Genomic DNA, 9,478 nt, shown 5'->3' with positions numbered 1-9,478 from the left:
AAAGTGCTGAAGAATATCAATACCAAATTTCAAACTTTACAACAAAGCCATAGTAATCAAAACAGCTTGGTACAGGCACAAGAACAGACCTCAGGACCAATGGATTAGAATTGAAAACCCAGAAATGAACCCACAGACCTATAGCCACCTAATCTTGGATAAGGGAGCTAAAGAAATACAATGGAAGAAAGACAGCCTCTTCAGTAAATGGTGCTGGCAAAATTGGTTAAACACCTGTAGAAAACTAAAGCTAGATCCTTTTATATCACCCTGCACCAGAATCAACTCCAAATGGATCAAAGACCTCGAAGTCAAAGCAGACACCCTGAAAACATTACAAGAAGGAATAGGAGAAACTCTAGGGCTTCTTGGCACAGGCTGAAATTTTCTTGATAGAGACATGGAAACACAACAAATCAAAAAAAGATTGGACAAATGGGATTGCATGAAACTGCAGAGCTTCTGCGTGGCAAAGGATATAGCTAGCAAGATCAATAGTTTCTATTGATTGGGAGAAGATCTTCACTAGCCATACAACGGACAAGGGTCTCATATCTAAAATATACCTGGAACTCAAAAAATTAAATCCCCCAACAACAAATCCTCAAAGAAACAACAGTTCCATTGCAACAATGAGATGTACAAGTCGTATGTCGAAAAAGGAACTTAACAACTTTGGCGCGCAGGGTGGGGGGAGGGTGAGCATGAGGGGGGAGATGGGAAGGGATGGGAAGGGGAAACAAAGGAGGAGGCAACAATGCTTGATAAGAAATGCACTCATTACCTTGCCCATGTTATTTTAACCCCTCTCTACGGTATTCTCACAATAAAAATAAATAAATAAATACCAAAAAAAACAACATTGAAGTTCCACCTCACCCAGTTAAATGGCTATAATCAAGAAATCTAATAACAACAGATGCTGGAGTGGATGTGGACAAAAGGGAACCCTACTGTATTGTTGGAGGGAGTGTAAACTTGTTCAACCACTTTGGAAAGCAGTATGGAGGTTCCTCAAAGGACTCCACATAGAGCTCCTCTATGACCCAGCAATCCCACTTTTGGGCATTTACCCAAATGATCACAAACAAGGTCATACTAAAGCTACCAGCATAACTATGTTTATCACAGTATTATTCACTATAGCTAAGATATGGAACCAACCTAGATGCTCCTCAGTAGATGAATGGATCAAGAAAATGTTTACACACACACACACACACACACACACACACACACACACACACACACACACACGTACGTATGAATTCTACGCCTTTATCAGAAAGAATGACACCACCGCCCCATTTGTTAGGAAATGGAAAGACTTGGAAAAATATATATAAGCGAAGTAATCCAGACCCAAAGAAATAGAGGACCTGTTTCCCTTATTTGCAATAACTAGTGTACGTCTAGGATAATCTTACCAGACAAGCAGAAAAGGTCAAAAGCTATGTATATATGACCATATAAGATGTTGCTAAAGGAAATGAATTCAAGATTGGGACACAAGAGGATTTTTTTTCTTACTTGCTATTGTTTTTAATGTACTATGTGGGTTTTTTTGTTTCTTTTGTATGCTCTTCCCCCAAGGTATAATCCTTGTTTTCACTGTATTTGATTCCGGTGCCCTGCATCTTATAAATACATTGTTCTAATTTTGGGAGGGGAAGGGAAATAACAAAATGCTGAAACATGGATACAGTGTAACAATGAGAATTACAAGACACTATGTGTTGAAAATGAACTTTACAACTTGAGTGGGGGAAGAGAAGAGTTGGAGGGGTGGGGAGGGAAGGGATGGTAGGGGAAAAATAAAGGAGGGGAGTAACAATGCTCTACAAGAAATGTACTCATTTCCTTACTCATATAACTGTAACCACTCTGTACTGTATCTTTACAATAAAAAAGAAATGACGAACACTATATTAAAAAAAAGAAATGTACTCATTATCTGACTTATGTAACTCTAACCCCTCTGTTGCATCACCTTTACAATAACGTATATACATTCTTAGTCCAAGGCCTGTTTAATGCCAGGCACAAGTAGAAACTCAATATATGTCTTTTAGGCATTCATTCATTAATTGACTCAACAAATGTAGATTTTTTTTTTTTTAGCCACAGAAATAAATCCCAAGGGCCCTCACAGAGGAAAATTTTGCTTCAGGGAATGAGAAAGTCCTATTGTCTTGGTTTTCGTTTATGGTTAAATTAACAGGCTAGCATGCTGTACCAGCAGAAAGCCTCCTCACACCTCACCTTCCTGGCCCAGCAAGGCTTCTTCACAGTAAGGATTCACAGGATCTGTGAGAGGGGTTAATGAACTGAGGAACCCACCTACCATCTAACACAGATGAAGGCCCCAGCCATAGATTCTTTGGTCATCTTCACCCTCAGTACTTGCCCAGCCTAAAGCTTTATTGTTGAGATGAAGCAGAAAATGGAGTATTCTCTGGCTCACTCAGGCAACAATGGACAGTCTCATGTTGACTTGCTTGAGCTGATCAAAATCAAGGCCAAAGCATGTGACTTATTCCACTCCTTTCTCCCCTCAGATATAAGAACCATTTTCCAAACACCCCACTCTATCCAGCCCACTTTTCCTAGAGAATAGTTTTTGTCTCGGTCTCTACTACCAGTGAGAAGTGTAAATTGAAGCAATTATCTGGATTGTTCAAGGAAAAAAAAGACTCAGAAATTCTTCTGCCTGAGTGATCTAGGTAATTGCTTCAATTTTCATGTCAGCTCCACGTCCTCGGCAGTCCCTAGGATGCCATTTAACTCAAACCCCAGGGTCTGCAGGTTACTGTGTGACTCTAATCATTTCTGATTGCCCGGGTCCAGCTTGATTCTCATAAGTGCAAGAAATAAAATAAAATCCAACCCTAGCAAAGATTATAAACCAAATGAGCAGAGGAAGTTTTTTTTTTTATGTTGAAAATTTCCTGTAAAACTTGCAAGAATAATCTGTAACCATAGAATAGAAAATCTGAATGGCTTTTAATCAGCTCAGTTCAAGATGTCCAGATGACCCAGCTCAGTGAGGAGAAAGTAAAGGCTATAACATCCCTTTAGTATGACAGTAGCCGATCTGAAGAAGAAAGGCTTTTTGCTTCCCAGAGAGCTGACACATTGGCTGAGATTCATTTTACTGGATTAAACCTGTAGTGTTAATTCTTACTGGGAGTGGGGTATAAGGGAGGATGGGATCTAGAAAAGGAACTAATTTTAAGGAGGAAAAGAAATGAAGAGGTAAGTCAGCTTCTTATAAACTAGGGAAGGGAACCTATGAATGGATGAATGAGCATTAGCAACCACAAGAGTACTGGGTACCAGGCCCAGTCAGGAGCTAAGATACAGAAGTGGGGACATTGAAGCCCCTGCCCTTCTCAGGACTGACCCATCCCAGTGCCAGGTGACCTGAACACGATCTGTGCTCTCATATTCTTCAAGTGGTGTCTAATTCATTCAGAATTTAACACTAGGAGTTCCTCTAAACATCCACTCGCAGGAAAGCACTAAGATGTACATATGTAAACGCAACAAAAATAAAGCAAGAAATTGATTAAGGATTTATATTGCACGTCTCATGGTGAGTTACTTAAAATGCCACTAAATAGATTCCAATGCCTCTCAAAGTTCGGTCTCCATCATGATCACACTTTTTTGCTCACACTTCACATGGCTCCTCTGTCCTGGGTCCTGATTTAATCAGAATCATCTTCTATGATGCAGAGCCGGTTGTAGTGGCTCCGCTCTGTCCCAGGTTTGCAGCCCCAAGCCCATCTCCATACTCTACAAAACAAAACAGTGTTGAGTAGAGACTCAACACTCTATCATCCACCAAGATTATGGAAAGGAAGAATGAATATAAGTACATTTTTCCATTACTTGCCATGGAGATATAGTATGTGAACAAATCAATTCCTTATAAATACATCACTATACCAATTATGTTAGGCCTCCTTCTAGCTGTTCTTTTCCTTTTGAAGCAATAAATTAGATACCTCAACATAGGTCAAGAAAAAATACACAGAGCTTAAGAACATCTTTCAAGCTTGTATTTGTTAACTATTGCTGTGTAACACATCACTCCAACACAGAAAATAGCATTTACTCTTTCACAGTGGGTCAACAATCCAAGCAACATGTAGTCTGGTCATGTGGTTCACATTTTCTGTCATATAACCAGAGCTGAGAAGTGATCCACTTCCAAACTACCATGTATGGTTGTTGGCCAGAGGGCTCCCTCAATTTCTATCAGATGGGCCTCACACAGCGTTCAGCTTCCTCAGAACAAGCGAGAGAGCAGGAATAAGACAGCACCCAATCTTTTCTCAGAGCTTAATCTCATCCAGAATTTATGCCACAGTCCAATGACCAAAAGGATTTTGGAGTGGGGACAGGGAAAGGCATACACAAGGGTATGAATACCAGGAGGCTTGGCTCATTAGAGACATATAGAAGGATACTTGCCATGACCAATTACTCATGGTTCAATTATAATGGGAAGGCAGAGTGGAGAGTCAAAGAATAAAACTTTTAACCTAAAGCAGACCCTTCCCTTAAAGGGATTCTGTCTAAATGGGAGATAAGATACCAAGAAATTAAGAGAACTGTAAGCAAAAGCCTGAGATAGAAACCATCAGAGGGCAGGGTGCTGTGGCTCACATCTGTAATCCTAGCTACTCAGGAGGCTGAGATCTGAGGATCATGGTTCAAAGCCAGCCCAGGCAAGAAAGCTTATGAGACTCTTATCTCCAATAAACCACTCAGAAAACTGGAAATGGTGCTGTGACTCAAGTGGTAGAGCACTAGCCTTGAGCTGAAGAACTCAGTGACAGCATCCCACAACCAAAAAAAAAAAAAAATCAGAGGAAGAAAAACAATAGACTATATAAAACACTTTCTATAAACCCATGCTCAATAATAAATAAAACCAGCTAAGGGAGGTTTTTGCAGCATATATGACAAAGCCAATATCTTTAACAAAGAATTCTTACAAATCAATACAACAGTTGTAAATGTATAGTAGAAAAACTAGCCACAAGCATTACAACAGGATACACAAAGGAATTAGAAATTATCCTGAAATGCATGAAAAACTATTTGTCCTCATTAGTAACCAAGGAAATGCCTATTAAATTGGCAGCAATGACAAAGAATAATAGCTCTCCATGCTGAAACATACCCCAGGAAGGCAGCCTAATCTTATCCCACTGGTAAGAGGTTAGATTTGAAACATTTTTCTGGAAGGGCCATATAAATCTAACTATATATAGGTACAGGCTTCCTGCCAGAATATGCAGTGACCCGAAGTATACAATCATGTGTAGCTTCAGGGAACAAGAATTAAAAAATTGTGTTGAGACAGTCGGGGACTAAGGTTGGAAAATTTGCCAAGTTATCAGGGACCTTGAATAGCAGATTGTAGAGTCTGAATGGCTTCCACTTGCAGGGGTAGCCATGGAGAGTTGATAACAATAGCACCATACAGAAGAGTCCTAAGCAAAAATAAAATCACCAGTGACATATCAGAAATGGCCACCAGCAAGCTATGTCAGACATAGGCAGACATGCTTGCATCTTTGCACAATGGTAGAGGTCACTGAAAAACAACTGATTGACAAGCTCTGTCAATTTCACTGGTGTTAATTGACTGAGTACTGCTGATGTCATTGGGTAGCCTAAGCTCTCAACAAAACAGATTCTTTTATTCCAATCTTTTATTTATTTATTTATTTATTTATTTATTTATTTATTTTGTCAATCATAGGGCTTGAACTCGGGGTCTGGGTGCTGACCCTGAGCTCCTTTTGCTCAAGGATAGCCTCTACCACTTTGAGCCACAGCGCCATTTCTGGTTTTCTGGTGGTTATTTGGGGATAAGTATCTCACAGAGTTTCCTGCCCAGGCTGGCTTTGAACTGTGACCCTCAGATCTCAGCCTCCTGAGTAGCTAGGATTATAGATGTGAGCCACCAGTTTATGGCTTTTTCATTCCAATCTTAATTACCAATATTAACTCTCAGATCACACGTCATATTTCACACAATAGATAGCTAATGGAGAGAAAAGGTAAAGAAGCTGCAGAGTTCAGAGGGCTGTGCAGGAGGCAGAGGCAGAGAACTGATACAGATATAGAGGGGAAACAATCCTTATAGGGGACCAGATTAAAAAGTCTACAAGCCTTGAGGGCACAAGAGCAGAGTCTGGGAGGTAGGCAATTTTGAGTGGGCAGCATGTCACAAACAGAGAAACTGCACTTGAGCTGGATTCAAGACAGAATCAGAGCACCTTTGATTTGGCAATTTTCCTGGACAGGCTCATGACAGGTGACCTGGTTACAGAGTAATTATGCCTGCTATATCTCAGTCTTGGGGTGCTCTCCCTTTATAGTCCCCGGTGAGGGAGTTACATCTGGTGTGACTGATAAATTCGTGTAGCATGTTTCTGATGTGACTTGATGTATCTCTTGGTCTGATGATTTTTTGGCACAAATTAATTATTTATCAATTGTGTCTCATAATATGCTGACAGATGGTAGTTGTTTATACATATAAACAAGATGTAGAGTCATTTTGTTTTGATACTTACACTCAAAATGGAGCTGCTTAGGTCAAAACCATGGCTTTACAAAATAGAGAAGCTCAAGGCTGAGCACAGTCTTAAAGCTGTTGTTCTACACTGAAAAGACGCCCAGCTTCTTCTAGGAAATTCAGGGTTGAAACTGAAGAAACTCATCTCTCTTTTCTTGAGCTTTTTGGCCCTCTTTCTTTGACCTCACTGGCTAGCACAGACATCCACTCCTTTTTATCAGTGGAGACTAGGATAAATAGTTTCAGTCTTTGGTTCCTGTCTTTGGCATTTGAGGCCTTTGGTCTTGAGAGCCATCATTTCCCAGAGGCCACGAAACTGGAGTTACCAAAAACTGCAAAACTGGAGATGAACAAGCAAGGGTGATTTGTCAGGGTTTTTTGGTCTCCACAAAACAGAAATATATATTGTCTATATTATCTAAAACAAAAGCAAAGGAGATTCTTGCAGAATCATAAGGCTGGCCTTAAGTGACCTCAGAAACACATTGCAATCAGAGACTGAATCTTGTCAAGTTTCTCTCTATCTTGTCTTTGCTCCATGCTCAACACATGCTTTCTTCTTTTGGGCTCTAGCAGAGGCTATTGAGTACTGCCAGATCAAAAGAGTGTATATGAGGGGAGTGAGGGAGAGGAAGTGGGAGAAAAGTGAGGGAGGGTATAACAAGTTTGACAAGAAATGTACTTATTATCTTACTATGTAACGGTAACCCCTCTGTATATCATCACCTTGACAATAAAAAATTATATAACAAAAAGAGTGTATATGTCTAACAACTTAGAGAATTATGCAACCTTTCTATTCCTCTGTTTTAATTTCCAGAGAAGGATGTACAGGCTTGACTCAGGTCATTGTCTGCATTGGACAAATCAGCTCTGTTCAAGGGTCATGTTATATTTAACCATCATGGTAGTCAGAAGTAACATCTTAACTAAGTGGATTGGAATGGAAAAAGGGTCAGCAGGCACATCCAGGGAAGGGGGGGCCCTGCAAGAGCAATGATGGCACTGATATCCGTGAAACTTGGGAGTAATAGAGGCCAAGAGAGAGACTGTATCCTTTTCTCTGCAGCTTTCCCTAGAAGCTATAACTCCAACATTCAATTCTGTATGTCCTCCACACTATCACATCATCACCCGTTTCATAACCATTTCTATCAGTGGAATCCCCTATTTTCTGCCTCTCCCCTTCCAAATACCTCCACTACACACACACACACACACACACACACACACACACACACACACACACACACACACACACTGCAGTCAGTAATACCAGGTCTAACAGCGCCTTATACAGCCATCAGTCAGCCTGCTGCAAGAGGACTCTGATTTGGAAGCCAGCTGACTCCCTTAGACCAGCAGCTCTGTGAAGGCTCAGAACACTTAGTGTGGTTTTATTATTTCCTTAGATGACCCATCCCTCTTGAGAGGAAAGAGTGCAATTAAATTACCAAGGAATTAACTGAATAAGACATTCATAGCTAACCAGGAAAATAGATGAATTTGTACTTAAAAAAAACACACAACCCAATCTTGTCATCACTAGTGAAGTTTCCAGACTCTGCTAGTACATGTGCATAGCTGTGAGCAGCACAGCAGCTTGAATTTATTTGGCAAATGCTTCCCCAGCCCTTTTTGAAGAACTCCTTACTCCTACAACACACAAATTGGCAACATTTAGCCTCCTAATTCTGATTAATGAAAACTAACAATTTGTGCCATTTATTTTTCCACTTTTATTGGCATTCATTTCACCACCTCAGCAAAATGTTAGCATCAAAATTAACTCCTAGGTCTATTTACTCCATGTTGCAAGCACTGAATTTATAAAACATTCATATATGGGTGGTGTGTGTCTGTATATTCATAGGTATGTCTGTATATACATAGACATACATGCATATGTACAGGACAGGGATATCTATCTTGTGTTTTGAAATTTTTCATTGACTTATTCATTTCATATATACCAATAAAATGCCTATGAAGTGCCAGATTCTGTTTTAGGTGTTGAGGATATTATAGAGGTTCATGTGGCTTCTTGAAGAGGTGAGAAATAAACAAGTATATGATATATTTCAAGCAGTAATAAGTGCCATGAAGAAAATTAGAGATGTAAATAAGGGCAAAAGATAAAGAAGGATGGAGGTACTATTCTTGCTCAGGTGATCAGGAGCTAAAAGAATTGTAGAGCTATACTCTGATTCTTAAACTCCAAAGAAATGGAGGAGCAAAGACACACATACAAATACATTAAAAAATGAAAAAAATAGGAAGGAATAGAGAGAAGGTATTAGCTAGATGTAATACACCACTCTGGAATTTAGTGACCTAACAACCACCATTTCTTATTCTCAACCAGTCAGTCCACAAGCTGAGCTAGCCAGGCCCAGCTTACGTCCGTCAGCTGGCTCCTTCACATCTCAGGGGTTGGTTGGTCACCCACTGGTTCTGACATGGTCTTGGCTTGTCACCATGTGTGTGTCATATCACTTCACAAAGCTAGATCAGACATCTTCTCAGGGAGAGGTAAAGGTTCAAAAGAAAGCAAACTCAGTTGGGCATGAGATGGAGTGAAAATGTATACACACCTGAAACTTTCACATCTCTGCTTGCTTCACAACTGGTAAAATTGGCAAATTACACTACATGGCTGAGACTAGAGACAGAGTCAGAGGGGACTGCAAAATTATATAGCAAAGTGTGGGTATAGAGTGAACTCTGCCTCTGCCTCAAGTTCTTATGGTGATATCCTTACCCTCAGTGTGACTTTATCTGGAAGCAGAGTCTTTAGAAAGTTAGTAAAATTCAGCCGGGTGCTGGTGGTTCACGCCTGTAATCCTAGCTACTCAGGAGGCTGAGATCTGAGGATCG

This window comes from Dipodomys spectabilis, unplaced genomic scaffold, assembly GCF_019054845.1.
Source record: "Dipodomys spectabilis isolate Male_0828 unplaced genomic scaffold, ASM1905484v1 ptg000081l, whole genome shotgun sequence".
Taxonomy (NCBI): Eukaryota; Metazoa; Chordata; class Mammalia; order Rodentia; family Heteromyidae; genus Dipodomys; species Dipodomys spectabilis.
The sequence above is the reverse complement of the archived record's forward strand: the minus strand, read 5'-3'. Positions refer to the sequence as shown.